The sequence below is a fragment of the Scyliorhinus torazame genome, chromosome 4 (assembly GCF_047496885.1).
Source record: "Scyliorhinus torazame isolate Kashiwa2021f chromosome 4, sScyTor2.1, whole genome shotgun sequence".
NCBI lineage: Eukaryota > Metazoa > Chordata > Chondrichthyes > Carcharhiniformes > Scyliorhinidae > Scyliorhinus > Scyliorhinus torazame.
Genome location: NC_092710.1, coordinates 2,222,048 through 2,247,219, shown reverse-complemented (window position 1 = coordinate 2,247,219; position 25,172 = coordinate 2,222,048).

The following is a 25,172-nucleotide window of genomic DNA, read 5'->3' as shown; positions in this document are numbered from 1 at the left end:
GACAGACGTGTACCGTTCTGTATCCCAGTGTTATACAGTGAGGGACGTGTACCGTTCTGTATCCCAGTGTTATACAGTGTCAGACGTGTACCGTTCTGTACCGCAGTGTTATACAGTGAGAGACGTGTACCGTTCTGTATCCCAGTGTTATACAGTGAGCGACATGTACCGTTCTGTACCCCAGTGTTATACAGTGACAGACGTGTACCGTTCTGTACCCCAGTGTTGAACAGTGACAGAAGTGTACCGTTCTGTACCCCAGTGTTATACAGTGACAGACGTGTACCGTTCTGTACCCCGGTGTTATACAGTGACAGACGTGTACCGTTCTGTACCCCAGTGTTGTACAGTGACAGAAGTGTACCGTTCTGTTTCCCAGTGTTATACAGTGACAGACGTATACCGTTCTGTACCCCAGTGTTATACAGTGAGAGACATGTACCGTTCTGTATCCCAGTGTTATACAGTGACAGACGTGTACCGTTCTGTATCCCAGTGTTATACAGTGAGGGACGTGTACCGTTCTGTATCCCAGTGTTATACAGTGACAGACGTGTACCGTTCTGTACCCCAGTGTTATACAGTGATAGACGTGTACCGTTCTGTATCCCAGTGTTATACAGTGAGCGACGTGTACCGTTCTGTATCCCAGTGTTATACAGTGTCAGACGTGTTCCGTTCTGTATCCCAGTGTTATACAGTGACAGACGTGTACCGTTCTGTATCGCAGTGTTATCCAGTGACAGACGTGTACCGTTCTGTACCCCAGTGTTGTACAGTGACAGAAGTGTACCGTTCTGTACCCCAGTGTTATACAGTGACAGACGTGTACCGTTCTGTACCCCAGTGTTATACAGTGACAGACGTGTACCGTTCTGTACCCCAGTGTTGAACATTGACAGAAGTGTACCGTTCTGTACCCCAGTGTTATACAGTGACAGACGTGTACCGTTCTGTATCGCAGTGTTATCCAGTGACAGACGTGTACCGTTCTGTACCCCAGTGTTGTACAGTGACAGAAGTGTACCGTTCTGTACCCCAGTGTTATACAGTGACAGACGTGTACCGTTCTGTACCCCAGTGTTATACAGTGACAGACGTGTACCGTTCTGTACCCCAGTGTTGAACATTGACAGAAGTGTACCGTTCTGTACCCCAGTGTTATACAGTGACAGACGTGTACCGTTCTGTACCACAGTGTTATACAGTGACAGACGTGTACCGTTCTGTACCCCAGTGTTGTACAGTGACAGAAGTGTACCGTTCTGTTTCCCAGTGTTATACAGTGACAGACGTATACCGTTCTGTACCCCAGTGTTATACAGTGAGAGACATGTACCGTTCTGTATCCCAGTGTTATACAGTGACAGACGTGTACCGTTCTGTATCCCAGTGTTATCCAGTGAGGGACGTGTACCGTTCTGTATCCCAGTGTTATACAGTGAGAGACGTGTACCGTTCTGTATCCCAGTGTTATACAGTGACAGACGCGTACCGTTCTGTATCCCAGTGTTATACAGTGACAGACGTGTACCGTTCTGTACCCCAGTGTTAGACAGTGACAGACGTGCACCGTTCTGTATCCCAGTGTTATACAGTGAGCGACATGTACCGTTCTGTACCCCAGTGTTATACAGTGACAGACGTGTACCGTTCTGTACCCCAGTGTTATACAGTGACAGACGTGTACCCTTCTGTACCCCAGTGTTATACAATGACAGACGTGTACCGTTCTGTATCCCAGTGTTATACAGTGACAGACGTGTCCCGTTCTGTACCCCAATGTTATACAGACACAGGCGTGTACCGTTCTGTATCCCAGTGTTTTACAGTGACAGACGCGTACCGTTCTGTATCCCAGTGTATACAGTGACAGACATGTACCGTTCTGTATCCCAGTGTTATACAGTGACAGACGTGTACCGTTCTGTATCCCAGTGTTATACAGTGAAGGACGTGTACCGTTCTGTATCCCAGTGTTATACAGTGACAGACGTGTACCGTTCTGTACTGCAGTGTTATACAGTGAGAGACGTGTACCGTTCTGTATCCCAGTGTTATACAGTGAGCGACATGTACCGTTCTGTACCCCAGTGTTATACAGTGACAGACGTGTACCGTTCTATACCCCAGTGTTATACAGTGACAGAAGTGTACCGTTCTGTACCCCAGTGTTATACAGTGACAGACGTGTACCGTTCTGTACCCCGGTGTTATACAGTGACAGACGTGTACCGTTCTGTACCCCAGTGTTGTACAGTGACAGAAGTGTACCGTTCTGTTTCCCAGTGTTATACAGTGACAGACGTATACCGTTCTGTACCCCAGTGTTATACAGTGAGAGACATGTACCGTTCTGTATCCCAGTGTTATACAGTGACAGACGTGTACCGTTCTGTATCCCAGTGTTAAACAGTGAGGGACGTGTACCGTTCTGTATCCCAGTGTTATACAGTGACAGACGTGTACCGTTCTGTACCCCAGTGTTATACAGTGAGAGACGTGTACCGTTCTGTATCCCAGTGTTATACAGTGAGCGACATGTACCGTTCTGTACCCCAGTGTTATACAGTGTCAGACGTGTCCCGTTCTGTATCCCAGTGTTATACAGTGACAGACATGTACCGTTCTGTACCCCAGTGTTATACAGTGACAGACGTGTACCGTTCTGTATCCCAGTGTTATACAGTGAGGGACGTGTACCGTTCTGTATCCCAGTGTTATACAGTGTCAGACGTGTACCGTTCTGTATCCCAGTGTTATACAGTGAGAGACGTGTACCGTTCTGTATCCCAGTGTTATACAGTGACAGACGTGTACCGTTCTGTATCCCAGTGTTCTACAGTGACAGACGTGTACCGTTCTGTACCTCAGTGTTGTACAGTGAAAGAAGTGTACCGTTCTGTATCCCAGTGTTATACAGTGACAGACATGTACCGTTCTGTATCCCAGTGTTATACAGTGTGCGACATGTACCGTTCTGTACCCCAGTGTTATACAGTGTCAGACGTGTCCCGTTCTGTATCCCAGTGTTATACAGTGACAGACATGTACCGTTCTGTACCCCAGTGTTATACAGTGACAGACGTGTACCGTTCTGTATCCCAGTGTTATACAGTGACAGACGCGTACCGTTCTGTACCTCAGTGTTGTACAGTGAAAGAAGTGTACCGTTCTGTACCCCAGTGTTATACAGTGACAAACGTGTACCGTTCTGTAACCCAGTGTTATACCGTGACAGACGTGTACCGTTCTGTATCCCAGTGTTATACAGTGACAGGCGTGTACCGTTCTGTATCCCAGTGTTATACAGTGACAGACGTGTACCGTTCTGTACCCCAGTGTTATACAGTGACAGACGTGTACCGTTCTGTATCCCAGTGTTATACAGTGACAGACGTGTACCGTTCTGTATCCCAGTGTTATACAGTGAGGGACGTGTACCGTTCTGTATCCCAGTGTTATACAGTGAGAGACGTGTACCGTTCTGTATCCCAGTGTTATACAGTGACAGACGCGTACCGTTCTGTATCCCAGTGTTATACAGTGACAGACGTGTACCGTACTGTACCCCAGTGTTAGACAGTGACAGACGTGTACCGTTCTGTATCCCAGTGTTATACCGTGAGCGACATGTACCGTTCTGTACCCCAGTGTTATACAGTGACAGACGTGTACCGTTCTGTACCCCAATGTTATACAGTGACAGACGTGTACCGTTCTGTACCCCAGTGTTATACAATGACAGACGTGTACCGTTCTGTACCCCAGTGTTATACAGTGACAGACGTGTACCGTTCTGTATCCCAGTGTTATACAGTGACAGACGTGTACCGTTCTGTATCCCAGTGTTATACAGTGACAGACGTGTACCGTTCTGTATCCCACTGTTATACATTGACAGGCGTGTACCGTTCTGTATCCCAGTGTTATACAGTGACAGACGTGTCCTGTTCTGTACCCCAATGTTATACAGACACAGGCGTGTACCGTTCTGTATCCAAGTGTGATACAGTGACAGACGCGTACCGTTCTGTATCCCAGTGTATACAGTGACAGACATGTACCGTTCTGTATCCCAGTGTTATACAGTGACAGACGTGTACCGTTCTGTATCCCAGTGTTATACAGTGAGGGACGTGTACCGTTCTGTATCCCAGTGTTATACAGTGTCAGACGTGTACCGTTCTGTACCGCAGTGTTATACAGTGAGAGACGTGTACCGTTCTGTATCCCAGTGTTATACAGTGAGCGACATGTACCGTTCTGTACCCCAGTGTTATACAGTGACAGACGTGTACCGTTCTGTACCCCAGTGTTGAACAGTGACAGAAGTGTACCGTTCTGTACCCCAGTGTTATACAGTGACAGACGTGTACCGTTCTGTACCCCGGTGTTATACAGTGACAGACGTGTACCGTTCTGTACCCCAGTGTTGTACAGTGACAGAAGTGTACCGTTCTGTTTCCCAGTGTTATACAGTGACAGACGTATACCGTTCTGTACCCCAGTGTTATACAGTGAGAGACATGTACCGTTCTGTATCCCAGTGTTATACAGTGACAGACGTGTACCGTTCTGTATCCCAGTGTTATACAGTGAGGGACGTGTACCGTTCTGTATCCCAGTGTTATACAGTGACAGACGTGTACCGTTCTGTACCCCAGTGTTATACAGTGATAGACGTGTACCGTTCTGTATCCCAGTGTTATACAGTGAGCGACGTGTACCGTTCTGTATCCCAGTGTTATACAGTGTCAGACGTGTTCCGTTCTGTATCCCAGTGTTATATAGTGACAGACGTGTACCGTTCTGTATCTCAGTGTTATACAGTGACAGACGTGTACCGTTCTGTACCCCAGTGTTATACAGTGTCAGACGTGTCCCGTTCTGTATCCCAGTGTTATACAGTGACAGACATGTACCGTTCTGTACCCCAGTGTTATACAGTGAGGGACGTGTACCGTTCTGTATCCCAGTGTTATACAGTGAGAGACGTGTACCGTTCTGTATCCCAGTGTTATACAGTGAGAGACATGTACCGTTCTGTATCCCAGTGTTATACAGTGAGGGACGTGTACCGTTCTGTATCCCAGTGTTATACAGTGAGAGACGTGTACCGTTCTGTATCCCAGTGTTATACAGTGAGCGACATGTACCGTTCTGTACCCCAGTGTTATACAGTGTCAGACGTGTCCCGTTCTGTATCCCAGTGTTATACAGTGACAGACATGTACCGTTCTGTACCCCAGTGTTATACAGTGACAGACGTGTACCGTTCTGTATCCCAGTGTTATACAGTGACAGACGTGTACCGTTCTGTACCGCAGTGTTATACAGTGACAGACGTGTACCGTTCTGTATCCCAGTGTTATACAGTGACAGACGTGTACCGTTCTGTATCCCAGTGTTCTACAGTGACAGACGTGTACCGTTCTGTGCCCCAGTCTTATACAGTGACAGATGCGTACCGTTCTGTACCTCAGTGTTGTACAGTGAAAGAAGTGTACCGTTCTGTACCCCAGTGTTATACAGTGACAAACGTGTACCGTTCTGTAACCCAGTGTTATACAGTGACAGACGTGTACCGTTCTGTATCCCAGTGTTATACAGTGACAGATGTGTACCGTTCTGTATCCCAGTGTTATACAGTGACAGACGTGTACCGTTCTGTACCCCAGTGTTATACAGTGACAGACGTGTACCGTTCTGTATCCCAGTGTTATACAGTGACAGATGTGGACCGATCTGTACCACAGTGTTATACAGTGACAGACGCGTACCGTTCTGTACCCCAGTGTTATACAGTGACAGACGTGTACCGTTCTGTATCCCAGTGTTATACAGTGAGCGACGTGTACCGTTCTGTATCCCAGTGTTATACAGTGTCAGACGTGTTCCGTTCTGTATCCCAGTGTTATACAGTGACAGACGTGTACCGTTCTGTATCTCAGTGTTATACAGTGACAGACGTGTACCGTTCTGTACCCCAGTGTTATACAGTGTCAGACGTGTCCCGTTCTGTATCCCAGTGTTATACAGTGACAGACATGTACCGTTCTGTACCCCAGTGTTATACAGTGAGGGACGTGTACCGTTCTGTATCCCAGTGTTATACATTGAGAGACGTGTACCGTTCTGTATCCCAGTGTTATACAGTGAGAGACATGTACCGTTCTGTATCCCAGTGTTATACAGTGAGGGACGTGTACCGTTCTGTATCCCAGTGTTATACAGTGAGAGACGTGTACCGTTCTGTATCCCAGTGTTATACAGTGAGCGACATGTACCGTTCTGTACCCCAGTGTTATACAGTGTCAGACGTGTCCCGTTCTGTATCCCAGTGTTATACAGTGACAGACATGTACCGTTCTGTACCCCAGTGTTATACAGTGACAGACGTGTTCCGTTCTGTACCCCAGTGTTATACAGTGACAGACGTGTACCGTTCTGTACCCCAGTGTTATACAGTGACGGACGTGTACCGTTCTGTAGCCCAGTTATACAGTGACAGACATGTACCGTTCTGTATCCCAGTGTTATACAGTGACAGACGTGTACCGTTCTGTGCCCCAGTCTTATACAGTGACAGACGCGTACCGTTCTGTACCTCAGTGTTGTACAGTGAAAGAAGTGTACCGTTCTGTACCCCAGTGTTATACAGTGACAAACGTGTACCGTTCTGTAACCCAGTGTTATACAGTGACAGACGTGTACCGTTCTGTATCCCAGTGTTATACAGTGACAGACGTGTACCGTTCTGTATCCCAGTGTTATACAGTGACAGACGTGTACCGTTCTGTACCCCAGTGTTATACAGTGACAGACGTGTACCGTTCTGTATCCCAGTGTTATACAGTGACAGACGTGGACCGATCTGTACCACAGTGTTATACAGTGACAGACGCGTACCGTTCTGTACCCCAGTGTTATACAGTGACAGACGTGTACCGTACTGTATCCCAGTGTTATACAGTGACAGACGTGTACCGTTCTGTATCCCAGTGTTATCCATTGACAGACGTGTACCGTTCTGTACCCCAGTGTTGTACAGTGACAGAAGTGTACCGTTCTGTACCCCAGTGTTATACAGTGACAGACGTGTACCGTTCTGTACCCCAGTGTTATACAGTGAGCGACATGTACCGTTCTGTACCCCAGTGTTATACAGTGTCAGACGTGTCCCGTTCTGTATCCCAGTGTTATACAGTGACAGACATGTACCGTTCTGTACCCCAGTGTTATACAGTGACAGACGTGTACCGTTCTGTATCCCAGTGTTATACAGTGAGGGACGTGTACCGTTCTGTATCCCAGTGTTATACAGTGTCAGACGTGTACCGTTCTGTATCCCAGTGTTATACAGTGAGAGACGTGTACCGTTCTGTATCCCAGTGTTATACAGTGACAGACGTGTACCGTTCTGTATCCCAGTGTTCTACAGTGACAGACGTGTACCGTTCTGTACCTCAGTGTTGTACAGTGAAAGAAGTGTACCGTTCTGTATCCCAGTGTTATACAGTGACAGACATGTACCGTTCTGTATCCCAGTGTTATACAGTGTGCGACATGTACCGTTCTGTACCCCAGTGTTATACAGTGTCAGACGTGTCCCGTTCTGTATCCCAGTGTTATACAGTGACAGACATGTACCGTTCTGTACCCCAGTGTTATACAGTGACAGACGTGTAACGTTCTGTATCCCAGTGTTATACAGTGACAGACGCGTACCGTTCTGTACCTCAGTGTTGTACAGTGAAAGAAGTGTACCGTTCTGTACCCCAGTGTTATACAGTGACAAACGTGTACCGTTCTGTAACCCAGTGTTATACAGTGACAGACGTGTACCGTTCTGTATCCCAGTGTTATACAGTGACAGACGTGTACCGTTCTGTATCCCAGTGTTATACAGTGACAGACGTGTACCGTTCTGTACCCCAGTGTTATACAGTGACAGACGTGTACCGTTCTGTATCCCAGTGTTATACAGTGACGGACGTGTACCGTTCTGTATCCCAGTGTTATACAGTGAGGGACGTGTACCGTTCTGTATCCCAGTGTTATACAGTGAGAGACGTGTACCGTTCTGTATCCCAGTGTTATACAGTGACAGACGCGTACCGTTCTGTATCCCAGTGTTATACAGTGACAGACGTGTACCGTTCTGTACCCCAGTGTTAGACAGTGACAGACGTGTACCGTTCTGTATCCCAGTGTTATACAGTGAGCGACATGTACCGTTCTGTACCCCAGTGTTATACAGTGACAGACGTGTACCGTTCTGTACCCCAATGTTATACAGTGACAGACGTGTACCGTTCTGTACCCCAGTGTTATACAATGACAGACGTGTACCGTTCTGTACCCCAGTGTTATACAGTGACAGACGTGTACCGTTCTGAATCCCAGTGTTATACAGTGACAGACGTGTACCGTTCTGTATCCCAGTGTTATACAGTGACAGACGTGTACCGTTCTGTATCCCACTGTTATACATTGACAGGCGTGTACCGTTCTGTATCCCAGTGTTATACAGTGACAGACGTGTCCTGTTCTGTACCCCAATGTTATACAGACACAGGCGTGTACCGTTCTGTATCCCAGTGTTATACAGTGACAGACGCGTACCGTTCTGTATCCCAGTGTATACAGTGACAGACATGTACCGTTCTGTATCCCAGTGTTATACAGTGACAGACGTGTACCGTTCTGTATCCCAGTGTTATACAGTGAGGGACGTGTACCGTTCTGTATCCCAGTGTTATACAGTGTCAGACGTGTACCGTTCTGTACCGCAGTGTTATACAGTGAGAGACGTGTACCGTTCTGTATCCCAGTGTTATACAGTGAGCAACATGTACCGTTCTGTACCCCAGAGTTATACAGTGACAGACGTGTACCGTTCTGTACCCCAGTGTTGAACAGTGACAGAAGTGTACCGTTCTGTACCCCAGTGTTATACAGTGACAGACGTGTACCGTTCTGTACCCCGGTGTTATACAGTGACAGACGTGTACCGTTCTGTACCCCAGTGTTGTACAGTGACAGAAGTGTACCGTTCTGTTTCCCAGTGTTATACAGTGACAGACGTATACCGTTCTGTACCCCAGTGTTATACAGTGAAAGACATGTACCGTTCTGTATCCCAGTGTTATACAGTGACAGACGTGTACCGTTCTGTATCCCAGTGTTATACAGTGAGAGACATGTACCGTTCTGTATCCCAGTGTTATACAGTGAGGGACGTGTACCGTTCTGTATCCCAGTGTTATACAGTGAGAGACGTGTACCGTTCTGTATCCCAGTGTTATACAGTGAGCGACATGTACCGTTCTGTACCCCAGTGTTATACAGTGTCAGACGTGTCCCGTTCTGTATCCCAGTGTTATACAGTGACAGACATGTACCGTTCTGTACCCCAGTGTTATACAGTGACAGACGTGTACCGTTCTGTATCCCAGTGTTATACAGTGACAGACGTGTACCGTTCTGTACCGCAGTGTTATACAGTGACAGACGTGTACCGTTCTGTATCCCAGTGTTATACAGTGACAGACATGTACCGTTCTGTATCCCAGTGTTCTACAGTGACAGACGTGTACCGTTCTGTGCCCCAGTCTTATACAGTGACAGATGCGTACCGTTCTGTACCTCAGTGTTGTACAGTGAAAGAAGTGTACCGTTCTGTACCCCAGTGTTATACAGTGACAAACGTGTACCGTTCTGTAACCCAGTGTTATACAGTGACAGACGTGTACCGTTCTGTATCCCAGTGTTATACAGTGACAGATGTGTACCGTTCTGTATCCCAGTGTTATACAGTGAGCGACGTGTACCGTTCTGTATCCCAGTGTTATACAGTGTCAGACGTGTTCCGTTCTGTATCCCAGTGTTATACAGTGACAGACGTGTACCGTTCTGTATCTCAGTGTTATACAGTGACAGACGTGTACCGTTCTGTACCCCAGTGTTATACAGTGTCAGACGTGTCCCGTTCTGTATCCCAGTGTTATACAGTGAAAGACACGTACCGTTCTGTACCCCAGTGTTATACAGTGAGGGACGTGTACCGTTCTGTATCCCAGTGTTATACAGTGAGAGACGTGTACCGTTCTGTATCCCAGTGTTATACAGTGAGAGACATGTACCGTTCTGTATCCCAGTGTTATACAGTGAGGGACGTGTACCGTTCTGTATCCCAGTGTTATACAGTGAGAGACGTGTACCGTTCTGTATCCCAGTGTTATACAGTGAGCGACATGTACCGTTCTGTACCCCAGTGTTATACAGTGTCAGACGTGTCCCGTTCTGTATCCCAGTGTTATACAGTGACAGACATGTACCGTTCTGTACCCCAGTGTTATACAGTGACAGACGTGTTCCGTTCTGTACCCCAGTGTTATACAGTGACAGACGTGTACCGTTCTGTACCCCAGTGTTATACAGTGACGGACGTGTACCGTTCTGTACCCCAGTTATACAGTGACAGACATGTACCGTTCTGTACCCCAGTGTTATACAGTGACAGACGTGTACCGTTCTGTGCCCCAGTCTTATACAGTGACAGACGCGTACCGTTCTGTACCTCAGTGTTGTACAGTGAAAGAAGTGTACCGTTCTGTACCCCAGTGTTATACAGTGACAAACGTGTACCGTTCTGTAACCCAGTGTTATACAGTGACAGACGTGTACCGTTCTGTATCCCAGTGTTATACAGTGACAGACGTGTACCGTTCTGTATCCCAGTGTTATACATTGACAGACGTGTACCGTTCTGTACCCCAGTGTTATACAGTGACAGACGTTTACCGTTCTGTACCCTAGTGTTATACAGTGACGGACGTGTACCGTTCTGTAGCCCAGTTATACAGTGACAGACATGTACCGTTCTGTATCCCAGTGTTATACAGTGACAGACGTGTACCGTTCTGTGCCCCAGTCTTATACAGTGACAGACGCGTACCGTTCTGTACCTCAGTGTTGTACAGTGAAAGAAGTGTACCGTTCTGTACCCCAGTGTTATACAGTGACAAACGTGTACCGTTCTGTAACCCAGTGTTATACAGTGACAGACGTGTACCGTTCTGTCTCCCAGTGTTATACAGTGACAGACGTGTACCGTTCTGTATCCCAGTGTTATACAGTGACAGACGTGTACCGTTCTGTACCCCAGTGTTATACAGTGACAGACGTGTACCGTTCTGTATCCCAGTGTTATACAGTGACAGACGTGGACCGATCTGTACCACAGTGTTATACAGTGACAGACGCGTACCGTTCTGTACCCCAGTGTTATACAGTGACAGACGTGTACCGTACTGTATCCCAGTGTTATACAGTGACAGACGTGTACCGTTCTGTATCCCAGTGTTATCCATTGACAGACGTGTACCGTTCTGTACCCCAGTGTTGTACAGTGACAGAAGTGTACCGTTCTGTACCCCAGTGTTATACAGTGACAGACGTGTACCGTTCTGTACCCCAGTGTTATACAGTGAGCGACATGTACCGTTCTGTACCCCAGTGTTATACAGTGTCAGACGTGTCCCGTTCTGTATCCCAGTGTTATACAGTGACAGACATGTACCGTTCTGTACCCCAGTGTTATACAGTGACAGACGTGTACCGTTCTGTATCCCAGTGTTATACAGTGAGGGACGTGTACCGTTCTGTATCCCAGTGTTATACAGTGTCAGACGTGTACCGTTCTGTATCCCAGTGTTATACAGTGAGAGACGTGTACCGTTCTGTATCCCAGTGTTATACAGTGACAGACGTGTACCGTTCTGTATCCCAGTGTTCTACAGTGACAGACGTGTACCGTTCTGTACCTCAGTGTTGTACAGTGAAAGAAGTGTACCGTTCTGTATCCCAGTGTTATACAGTGACAGACATGTACCGTTCTGTATCCCAGTGTTATACAGTGTGCGACATGTACCGTTCTGTACCCCAGTGTTATACAGTGTCAGACGTGTCCCGTTCTGTATCCCAGTGTTATACAGTGACAGACATGTACCGTTCTGTACCCCAGTGTTATACAGTGACAGACGTGTACCGTTCTGTATCCCAGTGTTATACAGTGACAGACGCGTACCGTTCTGTACCTCAGTGTTGTACAGTGAAAGAAGTGTACCGTTCTGTACCCCAGTGTTATACAGTGACAAACGTGTACCGTTCTGTAACCCAGTGTTATACAGTGACAGACGTGTACCGTTCTGTATCCCAGTGTTATACAGTGACAGACGTGTACCGTTCTGTATCCCAGTGTTATACAGTGACAGACGTGTACCGTTCTGTATCTCAGTGTTATACAGTGACAGACGTGTACCGTTCTGTACCCCAGTGTTATACAGTGTCAGACGTGTCCCGTTCTGTATCCCAGTGTTATACAGTGACAGACACGTACCGTTCTGTACCCCAGTGTTATACAGTGAGGGACGTGTACCGTTCTGTATCCCAGTGTTATACAGTGAGAGACGTGTACCGTTCTGTATCCCAGTGTTATACAGTGAGAGACATGTACCGTTCTGTATCCCAGTGTTATACAGTGAGGGACGTGTACCGTTCTGTATCCCAGTGTTATACAGTGAGAGACGTGTACCGTTCTGTATCCCAGTGTTATACAGTGAGCGACATGTACCGTTCTGTACCCCAGTGTTATACAGTGACAGACGTGTACCGTTCTGTATCCCAGTGTTATACAGTGACAGACGTGTACCGTTCTGTACCGCAGTGTTATACAGTGACAGACGTGTACCGTTCTGTATCCCAGTGTTATACAGTGACAGACATGTACCGTTCTGTATCCCAGTGTTCTACAGTGACAGACGTGTACCGTTCTGTGCCCCAGTCTTATACAGTGACAGATGCGTACCGTTCTGTACCTCAGTGTTGTACAGTGAAAGAAGTGTACCGTTCTGTACCCCAGTGTTATACAGTGACAAACGTGTACCGTTCTGTAACCCAGTGTTATACAGTGACAGACGTGTACCGTTCTGTATCCCAGTGTTATACAGTGACAGATGTGTACCGTTCTGTATCCCAGTGTTATACAGTGAGCGACGTGTACCGTTCTGTATCCCAGTGTTATACAGTGTCAGACGTGTTCCGTTCTGTATCCCAGTGTTATACAGTGACAGACGTGTACCGTTCTGTATCTCAGTGTTATACAGTGACAGACGTGTACCGTTCTGTACCCCAGTGTTATACAGTGTCAGACGTGTCCCGTTCTGTATCCCAGTGTTATACAGTGAAAGACACGTACCGTTCTGTACCCCAGTGTTATACAGTGAGGGACGTGTACCGTTCTGTATCCCAGTGTTATACAGTGAGAGACGTGTACCGTTCTGTATCCCAGTGTTATACAGTGAGAGACATGTACCGTTCTGTATCCCAGTGTTATACAGTGAGGGACGTGTACCGTTCTGTATCCCAGTGTTATACAGTGAGAGACGTGTACCGTTCTGTATCCCAGTGTTATACAGTGAGCGACATGTACCGTTCTGTACCCCAGTGTTATACAGTGTCAGACGTGTCCCGTTCTGTATCCCAGTGTTATACAGTGACAGACATGTACCGTTCTGTACCCCAGTGTTATACAGTGACAGACGTGTTCCGTTCTGTACCCCAGTGTTATACAGTGACAGACGTGTACCGTTCTGTACCCCAGTGTTATACAGTGACGGACGTGTACCGTTCTGTACCCCAGTTATACAGTGACAGACATGTACCGTTCTGTACCCCAGTGTTATACAGTGACAGACGTGTACCGTTCTGTGCCCCAGTCTTATACAGTGACAGACGCGTACCGTTCTGTACCTCAGTGTTGTACAGTGAAAGAAGTGTACCGTTCTGTACCCCAGTGTTATACAGTGACAAACGTGTACCGTTCTGTAACCCAGTGTTATACAGTGACAGACGTGTACCGTTCTGTATCCCAGTGTTATACAGTGACAGACGTGTACCGTTCTGTATCCCAGTGTTATACATTGACAGACGTGTACCGTTCTGTACCCCAGTGTTATACAGTGACAGACGTTTACCGTTCTGTACCCTAGTGTTATACAGTGACGGACGTGTACCGTTCTGTAGCCCAGTTATACAGTGACAGACATGTACCGTTCTGTATCCCAGTGTTATACAGTGACAGACGTGTACCGTTCTGTGCCCCAGTCTTATACAGTGACAGACGCGTACCGTTCTGTACCTCAGTGTTGTACAGTGAAAGAAGTGTACCGTTCTGTACCCCAGTGTTATACAGTGACAAACGTGTACCGTTCTGTAACCCAGTGTTATACAGTGACAGACGTGTACCGTTCTGTCTCCCAGTGTTATACAGTGACAGACGTGTACCGTTCTGTATCCCAGTGTTATACAGTGACAGACGTGTACCGTTCTGTACCCCAGTGTTATACAGTGACAGACGTGTACCGTTCTGTATCCCAGTGTTATACAGTGACAGACGTGGACCGATCTGTACCACAGTGTTATACAGTGACAGACGCGTACCGTTCTGTACCCCAGTGTTATACAGTGACAGACGTGTACCGTACTGTATCCCAGTGTTATACAGTGACAGACGTGTACCGTTCTGTATCCCAGTGTTATCCATTGACAGACGTGTACCGTTCTGTACCCCAGTGTTGTACAGTGACAGAAGTGTACCGTTCTGTACCCCAGTGTTATACAGTGACAGACGTGTACCGTTCTGTACCCCAGTGTTATACAGTGAGCGACATGTACCGTTCTGTACCCCAGTGTTATACAGTGTCAGACGTGTCCCGTTCTGTATCCCAGTGTTATACAGTGACAGACATGTACCGTTCTGTACCCCAGTGTTATACAGTGACAGACGTGTACCGTTCTGTATCCCAGTGTTATACAGTGAGGGACGTGTACCGTTCTGTATCCCAGTGTTATACAGTGTCAGACGTGTACCGTTCTGTATCCCAGTGTTATACAGTGAGAGACGTGTACCGTTCTGTATCCCAGTGTTATACAGTGACAGACGTGTACCGTTCTGTATCCCAGTGTTCTACAGTGACAGACGTGTACCGTTCTGTACCTCAGTGTTGTACAGTGAAAGAAGTGTACCGTTCTGTATCCCAGTGTTATACAGTGACAGACATGTACCGTTCTGTATCCCAGTGTTATACAGTGTGCGACATGTACCGTTCTGTACCCCAGTGTTATACAGTGTCAGACGTGTCCCGTTCTGTATCCCAGTGTTATACAGTGACAGACATGTACCGTTCTGTACCCCAGTGTTATACAGTGACAGACGTGTACCGTTCTGTATCCCAGTGTTATACAGTGACAGACGCGTACCGTTCTGTACCTCAGTGTTGTACAGTGAAAGAAGTGTACCGTTCTGTACCCCAGTGTTATACAGTGACAAACGTGTACCGTTCTGTAACCCAGTGTTATACAGTGACAGACGTGTACCGTTCTGTATCCCAGTGTTATACAGTGACAGACGTGTACCGTTCTGTATCCCAGTGTTATACAGTGACAGACGTGTACCGTTCTGTATCTCAGTGTTATACAGTGACAGACGTGTACCGTTCTGTACCCCAGTGTTATACAGTGTCAGACGTGTCCCGTTCTGTATCCCAGTGTTATACAGTGACAGACACGTACCGTTCTGTACCCCAGTGTTATACAGTGAGGGACGTGTACCGTTCTGTATCCCAGTGTTATACAGTGAGAGACGTGTACCGTTCTGTATCCCAGTGTTATACAGTGAGAGACATGTACCGTTCTGTATCCCAGTGTTATACAGTGAGGGACGTGTACCGTTCTGTATCCCAGTGTTATACAGTGAGAGACGTGTACCGTTCTGTATCCCAGTGTTATACAGTGAGCGACATGTACCGTTCTGTACCCCAGTGTTATACAGTGTCAGACGTGTCCCGTTCTGTATCCCAGTGTTATACAGTGACAGACATGTACCGTTCTGTACCCCAGTGTTATACAGTGACAGACGTGTTCCGTTCTGTACCCCAGTGTTATACAGTGACAGACGTGTACCGTTCTGTACCCCAGTGTTATACAGTGACGGACGTGTACCGTTCTGTACCCCAGTTATACAGTGACAGACATGTACCGTTCTGTACCCCAGTGTTATACAGTGACAGACGTGTACCGTTCTGTGCCCCAGTCTTATACAGTGACAGACGCGTACCGTTCTGTACCTCAGTGTTGTACAGTGAAAGAAGTGTACCGTTCTGTACCCCAGTGTTATACAGTGACAAACGTGTACCGTTCTGTAACCCAGTGTTATACAGTGACAGACGTGTACCGTTCTGTATCCCAGTGTTCTACAGTGACAGACGTGTACCGTTCTGTACCTCAGTGTTGTACAGTGAAAGAAGTGTACCGTTCTGTATCCCAGTGTTATACAGTGACAGACATGTACCGTTCTGTATCCCAGTGTTATACAGTGTGCGACATGTACCGTTCTGTACCCCAGTGTTATACAGTGTCAGACGTGTCCCGTTCTGTATCCCAGTGTTATACAGTGACAGACATGTACCGTTCTGTACCCCAGTGTTATACAGTGACAGACGTGTACCGTTCTGTATCCCAGTGTTATACAGTGACAGACGCGTACCGTTCTGTACCTCAGTGTTGTACAGTGAAAGAAGTGTACCGTTCTGTACCCCAGTGTTATACAGTGACAAACGTGTACCGTTCTGTAACCCAGTGTTATACAGTGACAGACGTGTACCGTTCTGTATCCCAGTGTTATACAGTGACAGACGTGTACCGTTCTGTATCCCAGTGTTATACAGTGACAGACGTGTACCGTTCTGTATCTCAGTGTTATACAGTGACAGACGTGTACCGTTCTGTACCCCAGTGTTATACAGTGTCAGACGTGTCCCGTTCTGTATCCCAGTGTTATACAGTGACAGACACGTACCGTTCTGTACCCCAGTGTTATACAGTGAGGGACGTGTACCGTTCTGTATCCCAGTGTTATACAGTGAGAGACGTGTACCGTTCTGTATCCCAGTGTTATACAGTGAGAGACATGTACCGTTCTGTATCCCAGTGTTATACAGTGAGGGACGTGTACCGTTCTGTATCCCAGTGTTATACAGTGAGAGACGTGTACCGTTCTGTATCCCAGTGTTATACAGTGAGCGACATGTACCGTTCTGTACCCCAGTGTTATACAGTGTCAGACGTGTCCCGTTCTGTATTCCAGTGTTATACAGTGACAGACATGTACCGTTCTGTACCCCAGTGTTATACAGTGACAGACGTGTTCCGTTCTGTACCCCAGTGTTATACAGTGACAGACGTGTACCGTTCTGTACCCCAGTGTTATACAGTGACGGACGTGTACCGTTCTGTACCCCAGTTATACAGTGACAGACATGTACCGTTCTGTACCCCAGTGTTATACAGTGACAGACGTGTACCGTTCTGTGCCCCAGTCTTATACAGTGACAGACGCGTACCGTTCTGTACCTCAGTGTTGTACAGTGAAAGAAGTGTACCGTTCTGTACCCCAGTGTTATACAGTGACAAACGTGTACCGTTCTGTAACCCAGTGTTATACAGTGACAGACGTGTACCGTTCTGTATCCCAGTGTTATACAGTGACAGACGTGTACCGTTCTGTATCCCAGTGTTATACATTGACAGACGTGTACCGTTCTGTACCCCAGTGTTATACAGTGACAGACGTGTACCGTTCTGTACCCCAGTGTTATACAGTGACGGACGTGTACCGTTCTGTAGCCCAGTTATACAGTGACAGACATGTACCGTTCTGTATCCCAGTGTTATACAGTGACAGACGTGCACCGTTCTGTGCCCCAGTCTTATACAGTGACAGACGCGTACCGTTCTGTACCTCAGTGTTGTACAGTGAAAGAAGTGTACCGTTCTGTACCCCAGTGTTATACAGTGACAAACGTGTACCGTTCTGTAACCCAGTGTTATACAGTGACAGACGTGTACCGTTCTGTCTCCCAGTGTTATACAGTGACAGACGTGTACCGTTCTGTATCCCAGTGTTATACAGTGACAGACGTGTACCGTTCTGTACCCCAGTGTTATACAGTGACAGACGTGTACCGTTCTGTATCCCAGTGTTATACAGTGACAGACGTGGACCGATCTGTACCACAGTGTTATACAGTGACAGACGCGTACCGTTCTGTACCCCAGTGTTATACAGTGACAGACGTGTACCGTACTGTATCCCAGTGTTATACAGTGACAGACGTGTACCGTTCTGTATCCCAGTGTTATCCATTGACAGACGTGTACCGTTCTGTACCCCAGTGTTGTACAGTGACAGAAGTGTACCGTTCTGTACCCCAGTGTTATACAGTGACAGACGTGTACCGTTCTGTACCCCAGTGTTATACAGTGAGCGACATGTACCGTTCTGTACCCCAGTGTTATACAGTGTCAGACGTGTCCCGTTCTGTATCCCAGTGTTATACAGTGACAGACATGTACCGTTCTGTACCCCAGTGTTATACAGTGACAGACGTGTACCGTTCTGTATCCCAGTGTTATACAGTGAGGGACGTGTACCGTTCTGTATCCCAGTGTTATACAGTGTCAGACGTGTACCGTTCTGTATCCCAGTGTTATACAGTGAGAGACGTGTACCGTTCTGTATCCCAGTGTTATACAGTGACAGACGTGTACCGTTCTGTATCCCAGTGTTCTACAGTGACAGACGTGTACCGTTCTGTACCTCAGTGTTGTACAGTGAAAGAAGTGTACCGTTCTGTATCCCAGTGTTATACAGTGACAGACATGTACCGTTCTGTATCCCAGTGTTATACAGTGTGCGACATGTACCGTTCTGTACCCCAGTGTTATACAGTGTCAGACGTGTCCCGTTCTGTATCCCAGTGTTATACAGTGACAGACATGTACCGTTCTGTACCCCAGTGTTATACAGTGACAGACGTGTACCGTTCTGTATCCCAGTGTTATACAGTGACAGACGCGTACCGTTCTGTACCTCAGTGTTGTACAGTGAAAGAAGTGTACCGTTCTGTACCCCAGTGTTATACAGTGACAAACGTGTACCGTTCTGTAACCCAGTGTTATACAGTGACAGACGTGTACCGTTCTGTATCCCAGTGTTATACAGTGACAGACGTGTACCGTTCTGTATCCCAGTGTTATACAGTGACAGACGTGTACCGTTCTGTACCCCAGTGTTATACAGTGACAGACGTGTACCGTTCTGTATCCCAGTGTTATACAGTGACAGACGTGTACCGTTCTGTATCCCAGTGTTATACAGTGAGGGACGTGTACCGTTCTGTATCCCAGTGTTATACAGTGAGAGACGTGTACCGTTCTGTATCCCAGTGTTATACAGTGACAGACGCGTACCGTTCTGTATCCCAGTGTTATACAGTGACAGACGTGTACCGTTCTGTACCCCAGTGTTAGACAGTGACAGACGTGTACCGTTCTGTATCCCAGTGTTATACAGTGAGCGACATGTACCGTTCTGTACCCCAGTGTTATACAGTGACAGACGTGTACCGTTCTGTACCCCAATGTTATACAGTGACAGACGTGTACCGTTCTGTACCCCAGTGTTATACAATGACAGACGTGTACCGTTCTGTACCCCAGTGTTATACAGTGACAGACGTGTACCGTTCTGTATCCCAGTGTTATACAGTGACAGACGTGTACCGTTCTGTATCCCAGTGTTATACAGTGACAGACGTGTACCGTTCTGTATCCCACTGTTATACATTGACAGGCGTGTACCGTTCTGTATCCCAGTGTTATACAGTGACAGACGTGTCCTGTTCTGTACCCCAATGTTATACAGACACAGGCGTGTACCGTTCTGTATCCCAGTGTTATACAGTGACAGACGCGTACCGTTCTGTATCCCAGTGTATACAGTGACAGACATGTACCGTTCTGTATCCCAGTGTTATACAGTGACAGACATGTACCGTTCTGTATCCCAGTGTTATACAGTGACAGACGTGTACCGTTCTGTATCCCAGTGTATACAGTGACAGACATGTACCGTTCTGTATCCCAGTGTTATACAGTGACAGACGTGTACCGTTCTGTATCCCAGTGTTATACAGTGAGGGACGTGTACCGTTCTGTATCCCAGTGTTATACAGTGTCAGACGTGTACCGTTCTGTACCGCAGTGTTATACAGTGAGAGACGTGTACCGTTCTGTATCCCAGTGTTATACAGTGAGCGACATGTACCGTTCTGTACCCCAGAGTTATACAGTGACAGACGTGTACCGTTCTGTACCCCAGTGTTGAACAGTGACAGAAGTGTACCGTTCTGTACCCCAGTGTTATACAGTGACAGACGTGTACCGTTCTGTACCCCGGTGTTATACAGTGACAGACGTGTACCGTTCTGTACCCCAGTGTTGTACAGTGACAGAAGTGTACCGTTCTGTTTCCCAGTGTTATACAGTGACAGACGTATACCGTTCTGTACCCCAGTGTTATACAGTGAAAGACATGTACCGTTCTGTATCCCAGTGTTATACAGTGACAGACGTGTACCGTTCTGTATCCCAGTGTTATACAGTGAGAGACATGTACCGTTCTGTATCCCAGTGTTATACAGTGAGGGACGTGTACCGTTCTGTATCCCAGTGTTATACAGTGAGAGACGTGTACCGTTCTGTATCCCAGTGTTATACAGTGAGCGACATGTACCGTTCTGTACCCCAGTGTTATACAGTGTCAGACGTGTCCCGTTCTGTATCCCAGTGTTATACAGTGACAGACATGTACCGTTCTGTACCCCAGTGTTATACAGTGACAGACGTGTACCGTTCTGTATCCCAGTGTTATACAGTGACAGACGTGTACCGTTCTGTACCGCAGTGTTATACAGTGACAGACGTGTACCGTTCTGTATCCCAGTGTTATACAGTGACAGACGTGTACCGTTCTGTATCCCAGTGTTCTACAGTGACAGACGTGTACCGTTCTGTGCCCCAGTCTTATACAGTGACAGATGCGTACCGTTCTGTACCTCAGTGTTGTACAGTGAAAGAAGTGTACCGTTCTGTACCCCAGTGTTATACAGTGACAAACGTGTACCGTTCTGTAACCCAGTGTTATACAGTGACAGACGTGTACCGTTCTGTATCCCAGTGTTATACAGTGACAGATGTGTACCGTTCTGTATCCCAGTGTTATACAGTGACAGACGTGTACCGTTCTGTACCCCAGTGTTATACAGTGACAGACGTGTACCGTTCTGTATCCCAGTGTTATACAGTGACAGACGTGGACCGATCTGTACCACAGTGTTATACAGTGACAGACGCGTACCGTTCTGTACCCCAGTGTTATACAGTGACATACGTGTACCGTTCTGTATCCCAGTGTTATACAGTGAGCGACGTGTACCGTTCTGTATCCCAGTGTTATACAGTGTCAGACGTGTTCCGTTCTGTATCCCAGTGTTATACAGTGACAGACGTGTACCGTTCTGTATCTCAGTGTTATACAGTGACAGACGTGTACCGTTCTGTACCCCAGTGTTATACAGTGTCAGACTTGTCCCGTTCTGTATCCCAGTGTTATACAGTGACAGACATGTACCGTTCTGTACCCCAGTGTTATACAGTGAGGGACGTGTACCGTTCTGTATCCCAGTGTTATACAGTGAGAGACGTGTACCGTTCTGTATCCCAGTGTTATACAGTGAGAGACATGTACCGTTCTGTATCCCAGTGTTATACAGTGAGGGACGTGTACCGTTCTGTATCCCAGTGTTATACAGTGAGAGACGTGTACCGTTCTGTATCCCAGTGTTATACAGTGAGCGACATGTACCGTTCTGTACCCCAGTGTTATACAGTGTCAGACGTGTCCCGTTCTGTATCCCAGTGTTATACAGTGACAGACATGTACCGTTCTGTACCCCAGTGTTATACAGTGACAGACGTGTTCCGTTCTGTACCCCAGTGTTATACAGTGACAGACGTGTACCGTTCTGTACCCCAGTGTTATACAGTGACGGACGTGTACCGTTCTGTACCCCAGTTATACAGTGACAGACATGTACCGTTCTGTACCCCAGTGTTATACAGTGACAGACGTGTACCGTTCTGTGCCCCAGTCTTATACAGTGACAGACGCGTACCGTTCTGTACCTCAGTGTTGTACAGTGAAAGAAGTGTACCGTTCTGTACCCCAGTGTTATACAGTGACAAACGTGTACCGTTCTGTAACCCAGTGTTATACAGTGACAGACGTCTACCGTTCTGTATCCCAGTGTTATACAGTGACAGACGTGTACCGTTCTGTATCCCAGTGTTATACAGTGACAGACGTGTACCGTTCTGTACCCCAGTGTTATACAGTGACAGACGTGTACCGTTCTGTATCCCAGTGTTATACAGTGACAGACGTGGACCGATCTGTACCACAGTGTTATACAGTGACAGACGCGTACCGTTCTGTACCCCAGTGTTATACAGTGTCAGACGTGTCCCGTTCTGTATCCCAGTGTTATACAGTGACAGACATGTACCGTTCTGTACCCCAGTGTTATACAGTGAGGGACGTGTACCGTTCTGTATCCCAGTGTTATACAGTGAGAGACGTGTACCGTTCTGTATCCCAGTGTTATACAGTGAGAGACATGTACCGTTCTGTATCCCAGTGTTATACAGTGAGGGACGTGTACCGTTCTGTATCCCAGTGTTATACAGTGAGAGACGTGTACCGTTCTGTATCCCAGTGTTATACAGTGAGCGACATGTACCGTTCTGTACCCCAGTGTTATACAGTGTCAGACGTGTCCCGTTCTGTATCCCAGTGTTATACAGTGACAGACATGTACGGTTCTGTACCCCAGTGTTATACAGTGACAGACGTGTTCCGTTCTGTACCCCAGTGTTATACAGTGACAGACGTGTACCGTTCTGTACCCCAGTGTTATACAGTGACGGACGTGTACAGTTCTGTACCCCAGTTATACAGTGACAGACATGTACCGTTCTGTACCCCAGTGTTATACAGTGACAGACGTGTACCGTTCTGTGCCCCAGTCTTATACAGTGACAGACGCGTACCGTTCTGTACCTCAGTGTTGTACAGTGAAAGAAGTGTACCGTTCTGTACCCCAGTGTTATACAGTGACAAACGTGTACCGTTCTGTAACCCAGTGTTATACAGTGACAGACGTGTACCGTTCTGTATCCCAGTGTTATACAGTGACAGACGTGTACCGTTCTGTATCCCAGTGTTATACAGTGACAGACGTGTACCGTTCTGTACCCCAGTGTTATACAGTGACAGACGTGTACCGTTCTGTATCCCAGTGTTATACAGTGACAGACGTGGACCGATCTGTACCACAGTGTTATACAGTGACAGACGCGTACCGTTCTGTACCCCAGTGTTATACAGTGACAGACGTGTACCGTACTGTATCCCAGTGTTATACAGTGACAGACGTGTACCGTTCTGTATCCCAGTGTTATCCATTGACAGACGTGTACCGTTCTGTACCCCAGTGTTGTACAGTGACAGAAGTGTACCGTTCTGTACCCCAGTGTTATACAGTGACAGACGTGTACCGTTCTGTACCCCAGTGTTATACAGTGACAGACGTGTACCGTTCTGTACCCCAGTGTTGAACAGTGACAGAAGTGTACCGTTCTGTACCCCAGTGTTATACAGTGACAGACGTGTACCGTTCTGTACCACAGTGTTATACAGTGACAGACATGTACCGTTCTGTAACCCAGTGTTGTACAGTGACAGAAGTGTACCGTTCTGTTTCCCAGTGTTATACAGTGACAGACGTATACCGTTCTGTACCCCAGTGTTATACAGTGAGAGACATGTACCGTTCTGTATCCCAGTGTTATACAGTGACAGACGTGTACCGTTCTGTATCCCAGTGTTATACAGTGAGGGACGTGTACCGTTCTGTATCCCAGTGTTATACAGTGAGAGACGTGTACCGTTCTGTATCCCAGTGTTATACAGTGAGAGACATGTACCGTTCTGTATCCCAGTGTTATAGAGTGAGGGACGTGTACCGTTCTGTATCCCAGTGTTATACAGTGAGAGACGTGTACCGTTCTGTATCCCAGTGTTATACAGTGAGCGACATGTACCGTTCTGTACCCCAGTGTTATACAGTGTCAGACGTGTCCCGTTCTGTATCCCAGTGTTATACAGTGACAGACATGTACCGTTCTGTACCCCAGTGTTATACAGTGACAGACGTGTTCCGTTCTGTACCCCAGTGTTATACAGTGACAGACGTGTACCGTTCTGTACCCCAGTGTTATACAGTGACGGACGTGTACCGTTCTGTACCCCAGTTATACAGTGACAGACATGTACCGTTCTGTACCCCAGTGTTATACAGTGACAGACGTGTACCGTTCTGTGCCCCAGTCTTATACAGTGACAGACGCGTACCGTTCTGTACCTCAGTGTTGTACAGTGAAAGAAGTGTACCGTTCTGTACCCCAGTGTTATACAGTGACAAACGTGTACCGTTCTGTAACCCAGTGTTATACAGTGACAGACGTGTACCGTTCTGTATCCCAGTGTTATACAGTGACAGACGTGTACCGTTCTGTATCCCAGTGTTATACAGTGACAGACGTGTACCGTTCTGTACCCCAGTGTTATACAGTGACAGACGTGTACCGTTCTGTATCCCAGTGTTATACAGTGACAGACGTGGACCGATCTGTACCACAGTGTTATACAGTGACAGACGCGTACCGTTCTGTACCCCAGTGTTATACAGTGACAGACGTGTACCGTACTGTATCCCAGTGTTATACAGTGACAGACGTGTACCGTTCTGTATCCCAGTGTTATCCATTGACAGACGTGTACCGTTCTGTACCCCAGTGTTGTACAGTGACAGAAGTGTACCGTTCTGTACCCCAGTGTTATACAGTGACAGACGTGTACCGTTCTGTACCCCAGTGTTATACAGTGACAGACGTGTACCGTTCTGTACCCCAGTGTTGAACAGTGACAGAAGTGTACCGTTCTGTACCCCAGTGTTATACAGTGACAGACGTGTACCGTTCTGTACCACAGTGTTATACAGTGACAGACGTGTACCGTTCTGTAACCCAGCGTTGTACAGTGACAGAAGTGTACCGTTCTGTTTCCCAGTGTTATACAGTGACAG